Raw genomic sequence first — 12,500 nt, 5'->3', positions numbered from 1 at the left:
GGCACACATTCACATAGACACATACAAGCGAACACTAACATATATGTACATCTGACACACACACATACATACACACAAATGCTACCTGACACATGAGCGCAAACACAAGCAGAAATTAACATGCTCATAAGCTGGCACAAACACTCACACACACACACACGCACACATATAAACACTAGTTACATGTGCAACCACAAACACATATAGTGTTTGCATGACTGTATGGTCCAGAGGTATATACTATGTGTGTGTATGTAAGAAAGCAGGACATCTGCGTTTTTGTTTTAGCCTCTGTCTTTCCCTCTCTCATTCTCTCCATCTCTCTATCACTCTGTCTGTCTGCATGTCTCTGTCTTTCATTTTCGCTCTCTCTCTCACTCTCTTTCCTCTCTTGCTCCCTGTCTCATTCTCACTCGCTTTCTACCTCTTTTCCCCTCTCTTTCTCTCTCTCTCTTTTCCCCCGTCTCACCCTCCTTCCCTCTTTCCCCGTGAAACCAAAGGCACCCAGAGCAGGCTTGTGCCCCGGTCTGTCTGTCTGGCAGGCAGGCTGTTTAGAATGAGCTATTGGAGGGGGCGCGCAGCCAAGACGAGCAGAATGTCATTATGGCTGCGGGGTGGGGGCTGTGCCGAGCCCTGCCACGATCAGGAGGGATTCATCACCAGAAGTGATGATGATAATGGACTCCGCCGCAAATGACTTTGGATGAGCAGCGGCTCTGGCAAGCGCCCGACGACGACGCCACTGCCCCCGCCACTGCTCTACCACTCCACGGGCAATATTTATTCAAATAAATAAATAAAAGTATAAATAAGAAACAAGAATGAAGGGGGTAGGTGTTTGTGTGTGTGTGTGTGTGTGTGTGTGTGTGTGTGTGTGTGTGTGTGTGTGTGTGTGTGTAAGGGACAGAGGGGCGAGTGGGGGTGGGGGGTCCTTGGTTCTGGTTCTGATGCAAATTGGCCCGGTTCTGGAAGAGGAGTGGGGTGATGAGGGGTCTAATGATCCTTCTGGCAGACAGGTGTTGTAATGGATGGAGAAAGCGGATATAAATGAATTCGGTGTGAAGGCGCCAAAGTGCATCTCATTGAGTGGCAGATGTTCCTCACAGGTTTACAGGGACTGTGTGTGTGTCACACGAGGCCTGCATGTTTATGTGTGTAAAATATCCCAAAAACATTTGCATGTTGACAACTGCTGCAATGAGAAAAAGGATCACAGTATGTAGTGGTACAATTCTGAAGCACAGACACAAATGTCACCATATGACTGTGGATGGATGGATGTTCACCCAGCCCTCACGGTTTCTCATGAAACTCCCTATCGGTTATTTTGATTGAAACCATTTTCTCCGTTAGATCTATACTAATTTTTAAATTAATTTAGCACTGGCTTACAGTTATGGTCTACTATAAACCTATCTGCATCATACAGTAGTAGGCACAGAAATCACATCATGAAGACCTGATGAAGACAGTGGTTTATATCAAATGAAATGTGTAATACCATGTTCACAGAGTAGTTTAGAAAAGGCTCACCAATATCAGCGGTCTGCCAGAACATTGCGATACATGGCACTCAAATTCCACTAGCTTTCCTTCAGTTCTTGGTCAATATTAATAATGCACCGCACAGGGAATCAGTGAATCATGTGTAGTCAATGAATATTGTTCTTCATAATGTGCGCCTACACAGGGGGTTATTCGTCACGTAAGCACACATATGAACAGACGTATAGAGCATGACAAAAAATTCCACCTCATCTCTTTCAAATATGTTAATGCATGTTGTCCATATCAGCCCTTTTCGATCGAGGTCAACAACAGACAAAGGCACCGGGCTGCCTGTCGCCCATGAAATCAATTATGGACGCCTAACTCCATGACCTTTCACGCCCAAAACAAGGCCTATATGCTAAACAAAAACACACTTCCGGGGGCATGCTTTTATTACATGCTCTTAATTTGTCCGATACGAGTATCTACCCTTAATCATGTGTATTTCCTTGTTTTCAGGCTACGAAAAATCCACAAATAATTGGCAAAGTTTTGCCCACATGCCGGAAGCCTTCTCTGAGCGTAATAACATTAGCGTCCTGGTGTTGCACGCGAGCAAACATAGCTAAAGGGAAGTAAATAACAATGACGACTCAATTATGACCTAGAGAAACACAGGCTCATTATGGAACCCCTGACAAACACACAGAAAGGAACAGAGCTGCCGTCTCCCTGGCACTCTCCAAGCCAAAGAATGACTCCAAATGCGCATCGACTCATTAAAACAACGCAGTTGAAAGCTTCGGGTTTTGACAGCGAGATCAAAACGCATGTTGCCATCATGAAAGGCGCGGTTTCATGTGCAAATTAAAAAGAAAGGTACAGTGGCATAACGGGCAGACTGTTGACCACATAATTAGCTGTTGGGTTTTTTTATGTTGTTCTTTTTTTTATAATCTGACATTCTGTCATGCATATTAAAATATGCACTCTGCTCTGCTATTTTAATTGGTTAAAGAGTTCAAATAGACAGAACAGCAAAGCAGATCTCTGTCGATTCTCCACTTGGACGCACCTGAAAGGATTTTTCCTCTCTTTGTGTGTGTGTGTGTGCATGTGTGTGTTTTCTGTTGTGCAAAACATCTTTGGGCGTTTGTTTACCACGCTGGGCCGTGAAGGCTGGCTGGCTCGTAATGTGACAGTTGCACTCTGCCTCTCAGTGAAGCGGACACGAGCGCTCCCCGAGAAAGCAAAAGGATGGTTCCCAACTTATCTGATTACCGATGATGTACATCACACGTCCTGCGCCCAACTTCTTAGACGAGAGACGACACGAGTCATGAGCCGCCGCCGACACCACCACATGAGGACAGGACAGCGGGGTGATGGGGGGGGGGGGGGGGGGGGGGGCGCGGGGCGCTGGGGGGGGGGGGTTGTAGTGATGGTGGTGGAGGGAGGCAGGAGGTGGATGGGGAGCAGTCGGTGGATGTTTGGTTGTAAACAAGCCGGAGAGTGACAGCAGGCTGGACACTGGGTGAGGTCTAGCTGAAGACACATGCCAGGCCAGTGGCCGCTGCTGCTCGAGAGATGGGGAGAGAGAGAGGGAGGGAGAGAGAGAGAGAGAGAGAAAGAGGGGGGGGGGATGAGAGAGACAACTGGCGCAGGATGACAGGGCCGCCCACTGGTGCCAGGCCGTGCCCAAGACAAAACACAGAGAAAACACACACACACACACAAAACACACACACACACACACACACACACACACACACACACACACACACACACACAAAACACATACACACACACACACACATAAAACACTCACACAGCACATAAAACAATTCAATAAATGCCTTACTGAACACTTTGTCTGTGGGTTGCATTTTGCAGGGCTGGGGAGAGTTGTGAATTTCTGGTTATATTATGACTATGACATGGTATGTATTAAACGCTTTTGGCCAAAGCAACATATTGGTAGATAGGGTCCTCCAACCGAGACAAACAAAATAACTTTTTTAGTCATTACTTGGGTTACCACTGGAGTTCTTGCTGTGCTGTTTTAAAGTCCAGATCATTTTTGGATTGGGGGATTTTAATCTAAATTAATTCATCAGTAAGTTACTCATTAGTGAACCTTAATATTAGGGAGAGAGAGAGAGACAGAGAGAGATAGAGAGAGAGAGAGAGAGAGAGAGAGAGAGAACGAGAGAGAGAATTACAGCTACAGGGACCATTTCTGTAACCAGCCGTAATCTCAATTTGTCCTGCATATGTTTCAGGGAAAAGCTCACAGTTCATTCAGCAGGGTCCACAGAGCCATCAGGCACAGGGGCCGCCATTAATATGCATGCCTCTGCTAGAAGCGCACACAGTGACCTACATGTCAAGGTTCAGTATGCACTCCAACTGTGTGCCGTGCTCATGGGACGCCGTCATCCGTGGTGCTTTAATTAGGGGCTTTGTTTCTGAGGGCCCTGTTCCCCTCTCCTCTTGTCTGTGTGTGGGTGTGTGTGTGTGTGTTTATGAGTGTGTAACGGTGAGAGGCTGTTGAACTCGTGTGTTAGGCCAAGAGTTGGGTCACGTCAGTCGCTCCAAACACTCCTCGGCCTCTTCATCATTGTGGTGTTGGGGGAGGGGGGCAGTGTGTGTGCGTGTGCGTGTGTGTGTGTGTGTGTGCGCGTGTGCGTGTGGGGGGGTTGCATCAGAAGTGCTGAAGGAGGTGGGGGGGTCAGATTGGCCATTTCAGGCTCTTTCGTCTGGCAGGAGGCCCTCAACACTGTTCCCTGGCTCCTGACAGTGACACTTCAACCCCCACCCCACCGCCCTTCAGCTAATCAGTGGAGACCCGTTCAGTAGCAGATTTGTTTTCTCTGCTCCCCTCACCAACCTCATTAGCATTTCCTCTCTCAGCCCCTGACACACAATGGCCCTGTTCGCTTCGAGAGGAGTGTTGACACAAGAGGTTCTTCAAAAGAACAGAGGAGAGAAATCGCTGCTGAGAAGAAGGATGAGAGCCATTAGCTATTTAGCACGAACACACTAGCCAGCCTAGCCTACCAGTGGCTCTGTGGTGCCCTGCTGAAGAGGATGGGGGGGACACGTAGTTGCGCAACGTTAGCCGGGGCTCTTGTTGGTGCTCAGCACTCGCCTTTGCTCTGTGTCAACGAGGGAGTTAGCATAGCCAATGCTAATGGACAGCTGTTGCCACAGGAACTGAAACAACAAAGAGAGTCAAAACTGTTTCGGGGGGAAATCTGTCACTACTCGGCAAACAGCATGGCCACACAGTCTTGGGGTATAACATGAGAAAATGGGGCTTGGGGGCTCTTTGCATTTCAATGCATAAAAGAAAACCCTGCTAACATATGTACTGTGGAGTTGTCAACACTTGGCTTGAGCTTTGAGTAGCATGTTGTGTGTGATTCCTTATCTCGAAAGGACACGCGATAATGAATGACATGAATATTACATATTTCATTTACAGCATTCATCAACAGTGTCTCTCCAGCTGCTCTGGAAGTAAGTGATGCAACTCATCAGACACAAACCTGAGGGCAAAACAGTGATTTCAAAATAGAACCCTCACACACAGACATACATACTCACAAAAAAATAATCATCTCTGTTTTTTAAACAGAAACACATTACACATGTATGGCGTGTTTTGGAGGGTAGATGTTGTGGAGCCTCACTCAGGACTGACTGCGTTTTGGGAGGAGGAAGAGTAGGGGAGTTAGCTGACACTGTCTCTGCTTTCCCGCATTAATCATGTTGTGAAGATCCATCAATGGCTACCAGGCTGTTCACCCAACGACAGACTTGGAGCCCTGCATACGGTTTCCATCTCGCTAATTATTTATGTCCATCCTCACACCCGAGCAGGATGGTGGGGGGTGGTGGGTTGTGGATGGATGCTGACAGCGGCATAGAAAACAAAAGGCAGGAGGGGTGAAAAATTCAAACGTCCTCCAGTGTCAACCTTTTTGTGTGAATGCTTCTGATTCATAATCAGGCTGAAGTTTCCTGTCAAGTCTAAGCAAGAACAGGAAGGAAGGGAACATTCATTTAGACAACTGCAGATCAACAACAATGCCTCCATGAAGTCACCCACCATTAACACAAATGTGGGCTTCATTAAGGTGGTGCAATTGCCTTTGATTATACTTGACATGTACTACTTATCATTTTAAATTTGCGTCGGGACAAATGTGTTTACTTGCATCCATCCACTTGGATTGGGTACATTTTTAAAGATGCCCCTTTGTCATGTCATTTTATTGAAAGAAAATGGTTTGTATTATTGATCTGGAATATTGATCTGATATTATTGACTATTGACCTGGAGAAATAGTTAACACCATAGTGATGTTTCACGTTTCCCTTCACAATAACATAGCAATGAATCCACAAAATCTTAATCAGATAGTAAGAACTATGAATATTTTCAGCTCCTGTAGTGAAAAACGAACATCTCGCTAATGTGTCCACAAACATTTGGCCAAAATAACCTCTTTCCACCTCCACAGAAAACTCTACTTAATCTCCCTATACAGAGAGATGCAATTCATCACACAACCATATGCCACTGATGTAACACACTCTTAGAACTTGCTCCCATGGAAGAGGACCACCTGATCTGGAGTCACAGATGATGATTTAGCTCTAAGAAAAAGAGGGAGAGAGTGAGTGAGTGAGAGAGAGAGTGAGAGAGATATAGAGTGAGTGAGAGAGAGAGTGAGAGAGAGAGAGAGTTTGCAGAAAGCAGAGCCTCCAGCCCTGGTCTACCCACGCAAGGCCCAGTGCGCTCAAACACAGCCTTTATCCATCTGCTGAAGTGTGACCATGTCCAGGGAAGCATGTTGCCCAGTATCTTAGGAAGCTGCGGGGGCTGAAACTTGTGAACTGCGAGTCTGTTGGTTGTAGGGCTGTTAAGAGCCTGGGAGAGATTGAGAGACAGAGAGAGAGAGAGAGAGAGAGAGAGAATGAGGGAGGGAGAGAGAGAATGAGGGAGAGAGAGATCGAGAAACATACCACATGTGTCACTTGGAAGTCAAGTAGAAGGCTCTTGGACAACCCAGAAACTTCTGTTCGGATCTTGTCTTGGATGGGCAAGCTGTGTGTGTGTGTGTGTGTGTGTGTGTGTGTGTGTGTGTGTGTGTGTGTGTGTGTGTGTGTTTGTCATTGCGGTGTCTCCGCCTTGTGAGATGGCTCAGAGATTCCTCTGAATGCGACTGATGACACATGGCACTCACACACGGCTGATGCCACCGCTCAGTCGCCCCAGAACAGGTCCCACCCAGATTTGGCCCAGATCTGACTCACATCCGGCAGACTAACTACTACCCAAGAAGCAGAAGTGTGTGGTGGTGGTGTGTGTGTGTGTGTGTGTGTGTGTGTGTGTGTGTGTGTGTGTGTGTGTGTGTGTGTGTGTGCGTGTGCGTGTGCGTGTGCGTGTGCGTGTGTGTGTGTGTGATTTATTCTGTGAAATAATGGGAGGAAAAGGGTGAGGCATGCCCCACATGGACCTCTGGGTAAATGAAGGAGGCTGGATAGCCATTCATGCATCAGAGGCTGAAGGCTCCCCTTCACATGGTCTCCATCAGCACGGGGCGGGCAGAACCAGGGAAACTGTCCAGTGGATTAGCGTCAGGTCTCGTGTGCTCAGCAAGCAGAAAGACACAGACACACAAATACACGCTCATAGACACACACACACACACACACACACACACACACACACACACACACACACACACACACACACACACCGAACACACACTCTTTAGCTTCTTCTAAGTTAAATCACATAGTCCAATTTAGCCATATGAGTGTGTCTTAATACATGAAAGTGGGCATGTTTTCACATACCCTCACTTAACACCCATACACACACACACACACATTGAGCACGAGATGCATGTCATTTTTATCTCAACAGAAATCACGCTAGAGACTTTGAAACAGATTGGATAGCATCAGCCTTAGCTCATCATGATAAAGAGCAAGCAGACCTTGATCCTCTCCCCCTCTTTCGTGCCTGTCCACCACTCATTCCACACAGGTCTGGGACAGCAGTGGATAAATAACTCCCGCAGCCCAATATGGGAGATGCCTTTCCGGTTAGCGTGATTTACAATATGTGTAATGAGGCGTCTGAATGAAGTGGTTTGTTGTCTGCCGTAACCAGATGGACGTAGGCTGTGATTAGCTGCAATTAGCTCATTCCCCCGAACTGAAGTCGTCCCAGTCATTAATGTACATATTTTACACCTCATTAGAGTGCCTGTGATTGGAGGTTTTTAAAAAAAAAAAAAACAGAAATAGATAAATAATTTGGGGGGAAAGCAAATAAATAAATTAGTAGATAAATAAATAAAAAGTAATCTATTTGCATTCGAGACTTTGTGGAAAAGAATGAGGGGGTGGGGTTATGGTTTAGTTTTTTTTGGGTGATGGGGGTTTGGTGGGGAAGGGGGGTAGAGATGATGGGGAAATAGTTTGAAATAATTTTTGGGCCACATCTGTGCAAACCAAATTAGCTTCAGCAGGCGTTGCGTGATTTTTCCTAATTAACTGTACTTTTTTTCCCATTTCCCTCCATCTTTCTATCGTCTTCTGCTCCCCTTCTCTCCCTCGCTCCCTCTTTTTTGTGATGTAAATGGCCGTCTGCAATCAGGTCTCGGCACAGAAATGTGCATCACGGGGTGAAATGGGCAAGATGTTAACTAATTTTATTTTTAATCTTCTCTTTGCCGCGGAGCGTGTCATTTGGGCGTCGTGTCTCCGGAAATTTCCGCGCCTCTTTCATGGAAACATATTGGGGCAGCATTTGCCAGCTGTCGGCCTCCACTGCCTTCTGCTGCCATTATCCTCAGGCACCACCCCACCTTATGTTTGACCAGCCTGTGAGGAGGGGGCCAATCCAAAATCAAAAGGTGTCTTTTCAATTCAGGCCATCCTCACGGAACACATCCTCCCCCCCAACCCCCCGCCCCCCTCACACACACACACACCATGCTGCTACCCCCCACCCTCGCCCTCACGTCTTCATATTAACTGCAGAGGGAGGTGGGGGGGGAGTTTGCACATTTTGGCAGGAAGTGGCATGATGTCACCATGCCCCGCCCTCCAACCTTCCCTCCTCTGAAGCAGTATCAGCCTCCTGGTTCTGTCATGCTAGAGTTCCTCTCCTGTAAGGTTCTGAGCTCTATGGAACAGATAGAGGTGGAGCACAGCGTTCTTCTTCTCTCCTCTCTGTGAGGACAGGGGCGATCCAACTTCAAAAGTTTTTTTTTGTCATGTCAGATGGCCCTAACTGAACACATTTACACACACACACACACACACACACACACACACACACACACACACACACACACACACACACACACACACACACACACACACATACACACACGCATCATGTAACCTCAGTTAACTTTGCTCAAGCACACACACTCAGACGCCCAGACTTTGAACCTTTCATGTAATATGACGTTTGTGCAGGTGGAATTCCTTTAGCCCTGTCCCATATGCATACACACCTCACACACAAACACACACTCACACACACACATATATATATATATATCCATACACACACATATTTGCAGTCCCCCCCCCCCCGCACACATACACACACACACACACACACACACTTATATACACACACACATGCGCACACACACACACATAGGCACACACACAGACACATAGGTACACACACACACACACACACACACACACAAACACACACACACACACACACACTGTGTGATGTTACTGTGTGATGTTGCTGTGCGTTGCCACTCCCTCACACACCCCTCATGCACACTCACTGGCGAGCCATCTGAGCACAGGGGTGCGTGTCATTAAAGAGATTACTGCAGAGGGAGGGGGGCAGAAGAGTGACCCCCCCCCCCCACACACACACACACCTCCTGTCTTATGCGTGTGTCCCTAATGCTCTGCCTTATTGTCTTATTCCCCCATGACTCCGACTCCACGGCCACTGCTTCACTGTCCTCTCAGGGACTCTCTCTCTCTCTTTCTCTCTCTCTCTCTCTCTCTCTCTTGTTTTTCTTCACTTCCGTCCGTTCACGTCCGTCTCTCACTGTCACTCTCTCTGTTTCTCACTATCTGTCCCCCCTCTTTTCTCTCTCTCACAATTCCACATTTTGTCTGTCTCTCTGCTTCTCTCTCTTCTTCATTCTCTCTAAACTTCATTCTATCTATATCTCTCTCTCTCTCTCTCTCTCTCAATTCAATTCAATTCCATTCAAATGAGCTTTATTGGCATGGCTGTTTCAAAGCAGTGTTGCCAAAGCAACCATATTGGAAACACAATAATGCAATGTCTTGGATACAATATCTGTTAATAATAATAAATAATAATAATAATACTGATATTAATACTGATAATACTACGACTAAAAAAAAATATAATAATAAGTAGTAGAAGCACAAATACTCTCCCTCTTATTGTCTTTCTCTCTCTCTCTCTCTCTCTCCGTCAGTCACCGCCTCTCTCTTGCTCTCTCTGCAGGCCCAGTAGGTAGGAAGGCAGACTGGAGCATGCTGGGCACATCCTCATTAGGGGATCTGTTAGCCTCATTTTGCTCCTGTCACAGGCAATCTCTGTTCCCTCTGCTCCCTACCCTACGCTCAGACCCACAGCAGAGGGGAGGCAGGGAAAGAGGGGGAAAGAGAGAAATGTAGAGGGAGAGAGAGAGGGAGAGAGAGATGAGGAGGGGAGGGGGGAGCTATATTGTGGGAGAGAAAGAGAGAGAGAGGGGGGAAAAGACAAAGGGGGGTAAAGGGAAAGAGAGGTAGAGGAAGGGAAAGAGTGAAAGAAGGCAGAAAGAAGAGTGAGAAAGCTATATGGGGCAAGAGACAGATATGGAGCAGGTGGGGGGAAAGAAGCGAGATTGCGGGGATCAGCTGTAATTCGCTTAAATTCACCTCAGAACCATTTTGTTTAAATTCACCACGACTCTCTTCTTGGCCTGGTTGGTAACAGCTAGCTCGGGGACAACAGACGTTCAGGTCTGTGGGGGTCTGCATCAGTCACAGGCCAAGCTGTAGATATTTCTGTTAATGTAGGCTGTTCTATTCTGGGGAGGTAAAGTCTGGGAAAGCTTCCAAACGCCGTGGCAACAACATCTGGCCCCGTTAGAGATGGCCATGTCTCCCACACCATCAGCCCTACCCCCCAAAAAACGTTAATGAAAATGCAAATTAGCGGTGATTACACATGAAAGATTATAATGTGAATGCACATAAAAAAAAGTATTTTCAAAATGGGAGGTCAAAGAGGTTTGTGAGCGGTTGCAGCCTCTATGCCAAACAAATATGTCTGACAAACCTCCTGAGCAAAGTTGAGAGTTAGGTCAAAACTTCCTTCCTTCCTTAAAAAAAAGTATTGTCTATTGTGTCTTGTCTAGTGTGTGGGTATTGTAGTGTGTGTGGAATATGTTGAGGGTATGTGGGGGAAGGGGTGGGGTGGGGTGGGGGGTGTAGCAGTGTATTTGTGTTTGTGTGTTTATGTTTGGGTGTGTATTCTGGGGTCAGGCAAAGGGTGGTGTGTATGTGTGTGTGTGTGAGGGTGGGTATGTTGGGGGCAGGCAGAGGGTGGTGTGTGTATGTGTGTGTAGGTGGGTGGGTATGTTGGGGGCAGGCAGAGGGTGGTGTGTGTATGTGTGTGTGTGTGTGTGTGGGTGGGTGGGTATGTTGGGGGAGCAGTGGTGTAATGCAGCTAATTCATCGTGTGGGGAGAGCTCATTAGAACTAATAAATCCTGTGACTGCTGCTCGTTCCACTGGCGTCTGACCTTTCCTCATGCGCTAGCCATGAAATCCCCTGCTAGCGCTCACACTGCTTGATGCCCCGCTTAATTGGGAATGATTTGAGAATTTCCTTCTTTTTTCTCTTTCCTCTCTTGTTTGTTTTCCCTTTCTTTCTCCTCCTCCCATCCTCCTCTGCGTTAGTCATTTGTTGAGGGCAGCTAACATGGAGAAATGTCAGGGTGAACTACTGTAAGCTACGTTAGCCTGGAGAGTGCGCCGCGTTTCTTGGGCGACACAGCGGCCGAGCGCTAACGAGACCCCACGCCACCGTCGCCTCATTAAGACCTTTCCTTGAGAGCCGAGCAACAGTTAAGGGCATAATGTGGGAGGCAAGGAAGAAAGGAGGAATAAGGGATGGAGGAGATGGGGTGAGGGAGGGCGAGGGAGTTAAAAAAGAAAAGAAAATAGGTAGGAAAAAAAAGGAGGTTCATTATTCAGACCTCTGTGGCTCGTGCCATTAGCCCGATGCCCCCCAACATCTTAAACATGACTAATGAAGCAGCGCGGCCATGGCGACGTTCTCCAGGGTCTGGGCAGGAAGCGGCGGCGGCTGTGGCAGGCGCGGCGATCATGTCTAATTAGGCCCGTACACCTCACGCTGCGTGGCATTTGGCAGAAAGGTCAAGAGAAGTCACCGGGCCTAATCGGCAGAACCTGTGCCTTCCAGCCCTCGGTCCGGTGATCAGTGACAGGCGGCGGCACCGCCGGGAACGCTGTCGGGGGGGAAAAGACGGGGAGGAGGAAAGTTTACATACGGTGTGACTCACACCGACTGGATGGGTGAGCAGCCGCAGCAGCAGCAGCAGCGCCATACCACACAGAGGACGGCTCTCAGGAAAGGCCTCTACCAGACTGGGAGTGGATCCTATGCTGACTTAACTGTGTTCAGAATGCCACTTTGACTGCACTGGGTGTACAAGTCAATGACTCGTCCCCATTCCCTGAATTCAACACTTTGCTGGAACGTTGAACACAATCAAGAGAGAGCCATGCTTTAGTCAGACATACTGTACGTACGCACTGATTCCATTTACAATGATGGTGTGAAGACTAAGTAAACCAGGCCTAAATGGATAAACAGTTGTGTCTGTGTTGGCATGTCTTCTCTCAACTCAACACTTACCAGGAGGATTCAACACCTTAAATAAGGAAGAGAACAAT

This window comes from Clupea harengus, chromosome 7, assembly GCF_900700415.2.
Source record: "Clupea harengus chromosome 7, Ch_v2.0.2, whole genome shotgun sequence".
Lineage (NCBI taxonomy): Eukaryota > Metazoa > Chordata > Actinopteri > Clupeiformes > Clupeidae > Clupea > Clupea harengus.
The sequence above is the reverse complement of the archived record's forward strand: the minus strand, read 5'-3'. Positions refer to the sequence as shown.